This window comes from Rana temporaria, chromosome 3 (genome assembly GCF_905171775.1).
Source record: "Rana temporaria chromosome 3, aRanTem1.1, whole genome shotgun sequence".
Lineage (NCBI taxonomy): Eukaryota > Metazoa > Chordata > Amphibia > Anura > Ranidae > Rana > Rana temporaria.
This window is the reverse complement of record NC_053491.1, coordinates 464,189,957-464,198,148: the sequence shown is the minus strand read 5'-3', so window position 1 is coordinate 464,198,148 and position 8,192 is coordinate 464,189,957. Positions and strand designations below refer to the sequence as shown.

General features: G+C 44.1%; 1 long non-coding RNA gene across 1 annotated transcript; it reads left to right on the top strand.

Moving 5' to 3' along the window:
* Positions 1 to 4,550: 4,550 nt before the first annotated feature.
* Positions 4,551 to 5,298, top strand: LOC120933557. The gene is made up of 3 exons (XR_005748112.1): positions 4,551 to 4,821; positions 4,921 to 5,119; positions 5,258 to 5,298. It is a non-coding gene; the product is annotated as an uncharacterized LOC120933557 (long non-coding RNA).
* Positions 5,299 to 8,192: the final 2,894 nt, after the last annotated feature.

Sequence of the window (8,192 nt, the reverse complement as noted above, 5' to 3'; positions counted from 1 at the left end):
AATGGGATATATGTTCCTTGAATGGGATCTTAAGGGTGGTCAATGGGAAGAACTTATGACCCAAATTGAAAAGAACTACCAAGGTAAGGAACAACTCACATCTGATCTGGCATCCCTTTTCTTTAACCTGACTAAGGTTCTTGAGAAAAAAGCTGCCTTGCATTGGCATATACAGTCCATGGAAAGATACATTAGTGAACATATTAATCCAATTGGATTACGTATTCAGATCTTTCCGATCCTGAATACAATCAGCAAGGAGCTCAAAAGTAATTGGGAGGCCAGACTAGATGAATGTTCCAAAAATCTAATGCAACTGCTACAAAACGAATATCGTCAGCAACTTCAAGTGCTGGACAATGAAATTGAAGCCCTCTACGCTAACCTGACTCCCCTAAAATCCTTAGAGGAATATGCTAATCTTGAACAAAAACTCAAGGAGCATTTGGAAACCTTTAGTAAATCAATTTTGATTAAAAAAGAAAAAAAGTACTGGAGAGACAAAAACGCATTCCGTGAAGGGAGAGCATATAAATGGGACAATATTAAAAGATTTAGAAGCCAAAACCCCAAGAAAAATAGCAAACTAGATGGCATACATAAAGACTACTCCTCTGATACTCCATCAAACTCCTCCTCCTCCATGTCCTCCAATACGGGGCGTGTAGCATCAAAAAGGAAAGGGGCCTCCTTCAAACAAAACCTCGAGGGGGAAGTCAAGCAGGCCAATAAAAAGGCCGCAATAGTACCACAACTATCTCAGGTTACTAATAATCCTAGAAAAAAAACCACTCCATCGAGTGAAGTAGTTGATGGGGACACTAAGGATCAATCATCCGGTAGAAGCAGACTTTTCCCCAAAAAAGACAGTGGGACTATTCCCAAAACACAACGTACTGCATTGGATAATTTTTTGGACAAAAGGGGGATGCCAGCAGCATCCCCCAACTTAACAATAATGGACATACCCCCTACACTACCGAATCTAAATCAGGAGGAGGTTTGAACATCATCAATCTTTCCTCCCACAGCCTCACAGCTGTCGAGCATGAGGTTTTGTCATTGGGACTTTCCTTTTGTCCTAATACGGGTACGAACATATTTGATGCTGTCAAAGACATTCATTTGTTTGCCCGTAGGCTATTCTACAAAAGCCTATATGCAAAACACATTGATCCACTTAGAGAACTGGCCCCCAATCTTAAGGCAGCAGATTTCAAAGCCCTTAGGGATTTAAATCTCCTGCTTCAAGAAAATGAGACTTTGGATGGAGCTTGGGATGATGAGGACTTGGAGGAATTGGATAATGAGGATAACACCGTAAATAAGGATCCAATGTCCAGATTTAAACGAAGATCAAATAAATTTCCTTTACTTAATCAAAATCCAGCCATTTCCCACTTCGTCAGAGAAACTGCCAAAGAGCTTGAAGCCATGAAAAAGGACAGTGTCCATTCAAATCTAAGTTCCGAACAACAACTAGCTTTGAAAACTCTTAGAAATCTTCCAGACATTACTATCAAAGCCTCTGACAAAGGGGGAAATGTGGTCTTGATGAACAACAATAATTATGAGCGAATGTGTCTCAAAATTTTAAAGAATAAGGAATGCTATCTTAAAATTACGCCAGCTCAGGTTGATGGCTTCAATAAACAATTTTATGATCTCGTCGATGACTTCTTTCATCGAGGAGTCATAATTAAAGATTTATGGGACTTTATAAGGGTCCAACATCCCAGACAACCCACCTTCTATGCTCTCCCTAAGGTCCACAAAAACCTTGTGGACCCTCCAGGGAGACCGATAATATCGGGTAATGGCTCAATCTCTGAAGGTGTCAGTGAGGTCATTGACCAATATTTGAGACCACACGTTCTCAACCTACCATCTTACACTAAAGATACTATACATCTGCTACAGATGCTGGAAGATATGACGATACCGACGGACGCCTTTTTGGTCTCCGTCGACGTTGAGACCCTGTACAACAGCATTCCCCATTCATCTGGGTTGAGGGCTGTTGAACAGGCTCTCAAGCAGCAGCCAACCACTGATTTCAAGTTCAACGCCTTCATCCTTACTATGTTAGAATTTATTTTGTATCATAACACCTTTCTCTTCCAGGGCTCCCACTACCTCCAGGTACAGGGTGTGGCTATGGGAACGTGCTGTGCACCTTCCTACGCCAACCTGTACCTGGGGGAGTGGGAGCGGGATTTCCTCCTGGGAGAGAATGCGTCGATGTGCGCTGCCCACATCTTAATTTGGCAGCGTTACATCGACGATATTTTTATTATTTGGGATGGACCGCAAAGTGGCCTCGATGAACTTCTGAGACTTATGAATATCAACAAATTTAATTTGTTCTTCACCATGTCTCACGATCAATCAGAAATCAGTTTTTTGGACATTAAAATTAAAAAAGATCCCAATGGTAAAATTTACTCCACCCTTTTTAGGAAAGAGACCGCTGGGAATACCATATTACATGCGGGTAGCTTTCATCCCGAACCCCTCAAGAGGTCTATACCCTATAGCCAGTTTCTTAGAATTAGGAGAAACTGTTCGATGGAAGATGACTTCCACGAACAATGCAATGCACTCTCCCTCCGGCTATCCGCCAGGGGATACACCAAAACTTGTCTCCGGAAAGCGTTTAACAGAGTTAAAGCCTTAGACAGACGCAAGTTGATTTTTAAAACCAAATCACAAAATGTTAGATCTGAAGAAAACAACTCAAGGATAATCTTGGGGTTCTCAAATGAGCATGCAAGAATTAGAAGAATAATAACGAAATTCTGGCCTATACTCACTGAGGACCCCATCCTCCAAAATCTACTCTTGGATAGACCTCAGCTCACGTTTAAACGTGCGGATTCACTGGGGACCATCTTGGTCCGGAGTGAATACAAAGGCAACTCTGCCAAGGACCCCTGCAAGACCCATGGGACCTTCCCATGTGGACACTGCGCGCAATGTGAGGTCATTGGCAGGAGGACCACACTGGCATTGCCCAATGGGGAGACTCTCTCGCTAAAACATTTTGCCAACTGTACCACACGGGGAGTAGTCTACCTCATGCAGTGCCAGTGTGGTTCCTTCTACGTTGGCAAGACCAAACAACCTCTTTATAAAAGAGTGGAAAAACACATGCATTCCATGAGAATTGGCAATTTATATTTACCCCTTGGGAGACACGTGGCCAAAGCACATGGGTACCATATGCCCAAAGTCAACTTTTCCGTTCTTGACAGAATACATATCCCTCTACGTGGGGGGGACTGGAACAAGGTACTCCTCCAGCGCGAGATGCGCTGGATCAGATGCCTTAAAGCTACAACCTTTCCAGGACTCAACGAGATGGAGAGCTTTAGGCCCTTCCTAGAGGGGTTCAGTTCGGGGAAAACGGACTAGCCCCCATATGCCACTGGGAAATCATCCTCCTGTCCCTTCCCCTTCTCCTGAACCGACTAACTGTTAAAATTGTTCCCCCACCCCCTTTCTCTCTCCCCCCCTCCCTATTCTAACCTTAATTGTACCCTGTGGTATACTGGGGTCTTAGGTTGAGATCTGTAATAAGTAGGATTTATATTTGTAAATTATTGTATGATTATGATTTTGTAAATGTATGAGCTAAAAGTTTTCTTCTTGGATTTATACATGAAATTTTTGACTGTAAACCTGTGATCAACCATTGATGATTTGTTGACAGTGCACCCTGTGGCTTTCCAACCAGGAGCTTTATGTGTCAAGTACCGCTTTTTCACCGGCCCTTTCTGGATGTTGTTGATGTCCGTTATGGTCTTATCTTAACCAATCACAAGAGGGCTCCTCCATCCACTTCCGGGGGAGAGTAGCACCTTGGTGCCCGCCCCAGGGGCATTCTATGCCCTAGAGGCTCTCCCCTACCCGGCAGTGGTGACTTTATCTCCCTTCTAACTGTCAGACTTTCTTATCTGTCAGTTCTGAGACATCTAGGCACAGTGAATATCTTTGCCCCATCCTCAGGAATTTGCCCTCACTCCATCAAGCGTTCCTCCAATGGTTCCATTTTTGCCCTGTATTTGTTTTTGGATTCTCTTGTTTCCCCGGGTCCCCTGTTTAATGATGCCCCGAAACTGCAATTTTATTGCTGCTGTCTAAATCTATGGACTGTTAGGCTCTCTGGAACGGGTGGTGATTTCCGCCCCTTCTGTGCGGACACTTCCTTGTCTTTCCCTGTCTGGTCGTTGGGCGCACTTCGTTCGCGTCGCTGTGACGCGTACAGTGGGTGGCACCACTGTGTGTGTTGCGTTCGCGTTCGGTCGTCTGACGTCTCATGCACCTGATTGGGTGCGCAGTCGTCACATGACCCTTTGGTATTCTGGGATCACGCTAGACGCCGTGAGTCATGTGCTGTGTGACGCGCAGGAGGCGCGTCACCAGCGGCATGTCCACGGTGTCGTGCCCTGATTGATCAGAGCTCGGCCACCTGACGCTGACGTCAGTAGTGGGCGCGCTGTTTGCACGCCAAACATGGGGGATTTGGAGGATGGGAATCACTTCAGTTGATCCCCAAATGTCCATTTACTGCTCCACCTACAACCAATTATCCCATTCAAGGAACAGCTGTTACACCGCCGGAGTGAATGGATCATCCACACCTGAGGTCCATCATCCTCAAAGTAAGTATAAAGGGTAGTCAGGGGGGGTTTCCCTGTCAGCATTCACTTTCCTCCCCTCACCTGTTGGAGCTGGAGGTTATTTTGTCTTCTGGTCAAGTTTGCTTTCCTTTCTTTGACTGGAATGGCTGTTCACCTTTGAGCTGATGCATTGGGAGTGGTAAGTACATTTTAGGGAGTTTGTTTCTATTTTTGGTCTCACCTTTTAGTGAAGAATCTAATACCCTCCCTGTACTTATTTACCTAAATCTCTCCCCAGCCATTACACTTTTTATTTGTCCTATGACTGCTGACTCCTTTGTGGAGACTTATGTCACTCCACCCCCCCATGGTTATGGAGTCCTCTGGATTGGGGGATCGTTATGGACATTAAGTACACCATCTGGTTTGGTTGCCCTGATTGCGGCTCACACACAAGCTCCATGGGGATGATCTAGGCGCTCTGTGTCTGGAAAGGGGTGAGTTCCTTTTTCCTCTTACATATTGAGCTTTCCATCTCTCCCCCCTTTTCTCTACATGTTGCAAATGTCAAAGAACAAATCTTTGGTTACAGGTATATACTCTGTATGTTATTATATACTTTTCTTTTGTTTTAGGAAAAACTCTTGCTGCTTTCTATTCCCTGAAGAAAGATGTATTACTGAGACATCTGAAACGCGTCGGATTAATGATCACCTATACCCTTAGCCTAGTCCTGGGGTGTGTGGTGATCCTCTAGCAGTAATAATTTTTTCCTTCCCCCCCCCCCTTTTTTTAATTAATGTTGTCATTATGAAATGTTTATGCTGTAAATTAATGTATTAAAATTTATATATTTTTATGACCTAGTTGTCACTATATTTTTTTTGGTTGCCCGAAAAATCTCACCTCACTTAGAGGTATTCATCTTTTTCAATTAATACTCATATATACTGTCCCACTTATATATAGTTTCATCTATTCACATTTTTTGTGCACTCACCATTATATATATTCTTCTTTTTTGTCTTATATATATCCTTTCCAGTGGCTTTGGGATTACCATTACCATTGGTTGTAGAAGGCTGACATTTATAAATATTTTACTTACTCACTATACACCGTTTCAGAACCCATCTAGGGAGACTGAAATTAATCATTAGGGTTACCTACCGCAACCTACCGGGGGCCCCTGCTATGAGCTCACCGCACAGAGGTGCCCGACACTAATTGTTTACACATATTTTAACTTTTATGGAGGTCCAGCCACTATCAACACCGGTGATATAATTTTACATTAATCACTCTCAGGCTGCGCCACCACCCCTATACCTATTATTTCTAACCTAATCCTTCTCTTTGTTCCTCTCAAGACCTCCTGCTCTCTAGCTCCCTCATCACCTCCTCCCATGCTCGCCTCCAGGACTTTTCTAAAGCCTCTCCAATCTTTGGAACTCCTTACCCCTTTTCTGTCACATTATATCCTACTCTATTAGCTTTTAGACCAGTGGTTCTCAACCTGTCTAGTGCCGTGACCCCTTGATAAAAATTTCCCAAGTTGTGGGGACCCCTAACGGTAAAATTATTTTCCTATCGTGGGTTGTCGGCACCCAAGGTAAGACAAGTAATTTGCGCCCCTAACCCACGGACATTTAGCGTTTCCTGAGTCCCTTCCACTCGTACAATATTAAAACCCCTTATAGTACATTTTAGGATGTACCACTCTTTCTCTTTGTTCTCCTTTCTTTCCCTTTCCCATGTATTCTATTTTGTATTCCTTCTCTTACTCCCTGGTGGGGAGTATGGAATCAGTGTCAGTGCTGGTGGGGAGTTGGGATTCAGTGTCAGTGCTGGTGGGGAGTTGGGATTCAGTGGCAGTGCTGGTGGGGAGTTGGGATTCAGTGGCAGGGCTGGCGGGGAGTTGGGATTCAGTGGCAGTGCTGGCGGGGAGTTGGGATTCAGTGGCAGTGCTGGCGGGGAGTTGGGATTCAGTGGCAGTGCTGGCGGGGAGTTGGGATCAGTGGCAGTGCTGGCAGGGAGTTGGGATCAGTGGCAGTGCTGGTGGGGAGTTCTGATCAGCCAACTTAGGTGCTCTTGATCAAGGTCATCTGCTGATCTGAGAACTGTAGTGGGGACTTTTAAAGGCAACTCTAATCACAGGTAGTGTTACTCACTGTGTCTCCAACTTTGTGGTTTTTCGTAGCAGTGACACCTATGCTGAAATCAGCAGATAGGGTCTCCTCCAGCCCCTCCCACTTCACATTTCTCACCAGTCAGCTGACCTCTAGTCCCTGCCTCCCAGCTATGCCGTGAACTGAATGGGCGGCTGTGAAGAGGCAGAGTGGGCGGCCGCATACTTCAGGAACAGCCCAGGTTTTGGGGACCCCTGGCAAATCCTCATTTGACCCCCAAGGGGGTCCCGACCCCCAGGTTGAGAACCACTGTTTTAGACGATACCTGAAAACCCTTCTCTTCAGAGAAGCCTATCCTACCCACACCTAACAACTGTATGTTCATTTTCTCCATCAGCTCAACCACCACAGTTATTACCTTTTGTTTCACTTGACCCTTCCTTCTAGATTGTAAGCTCTAACGAGCAGGGCCCTCTGATTCCTCCTATATCTAATTGTATTGTAACTGTACTGTCTGCCCTCATGCTGTAAAGCACTGTGCAAACTATTGGCACTATATATATCCTGTATAATAATAATTAAGATGCGGGGGAGCAATTGAAAGGCAAGTACAGGCATACCCCACTTTTGAGTACACAATGGGACCAGAGCATGTATGTATAACGAAAATGTACTTAAAGTGAAACAATGCCTTTTTTTACTTCTGGGGTTTCAGGGGCTGCAGTGGGGGTGTCTGGGGCTGTAAAGAGGGTCGGGGCTGTAGAGGGGGGTCAGAGACTGTGCTCAGCATGACAATGACCCAAAACATATCGCCAAGGCAACAAAGAAAATGCTCAAGAAGAAGCACATTAACCTTAATGGAGTGGCCTAGCCAGTCACCAGACCTAAATCTATAGAAAATTTATGAAGGGAGCTGAAACTTGGAGTTGCCAAGCGACAACCAAGAAACCTTAAGAATTTAAGAGAAGATCTGTAAAGAATAGTTGACCAAAATCCCTCCTGAGATATGTGCAAACCTAGTCACTAACTCCAACAAATGTCTTACCTCCGTGCTTGAGAACAAGGGTTTCACTACCAAGAACTAAGTCATGTTTTGCTTGGGGATCAAATAATTATTTTGCTCACTGAACTGCATCTCAATTTATAACATTTGTATCGTGTTTTTTTCTGGATTTCTGGTTGATATTCTGTCTCTATCATTTAAAATACACCTATGATAAAATGTATAGACCTTTCATTTCTTTGTAAGTGGGCAAACATACCAAACCTGCAGGGGATCAAATAATTATTATCCCCACTGTATAAGAAAAAAATATATTTTTCGATAGTCGTCCTTTAATGCTTATGCAATTTTAAAGGACTGAGTTTTGTTGAGTATATCCTTCTAGGAATGCCTCCAGAAAAATATTGCATAAAATTGTTATCATAAATTGCAATCAAA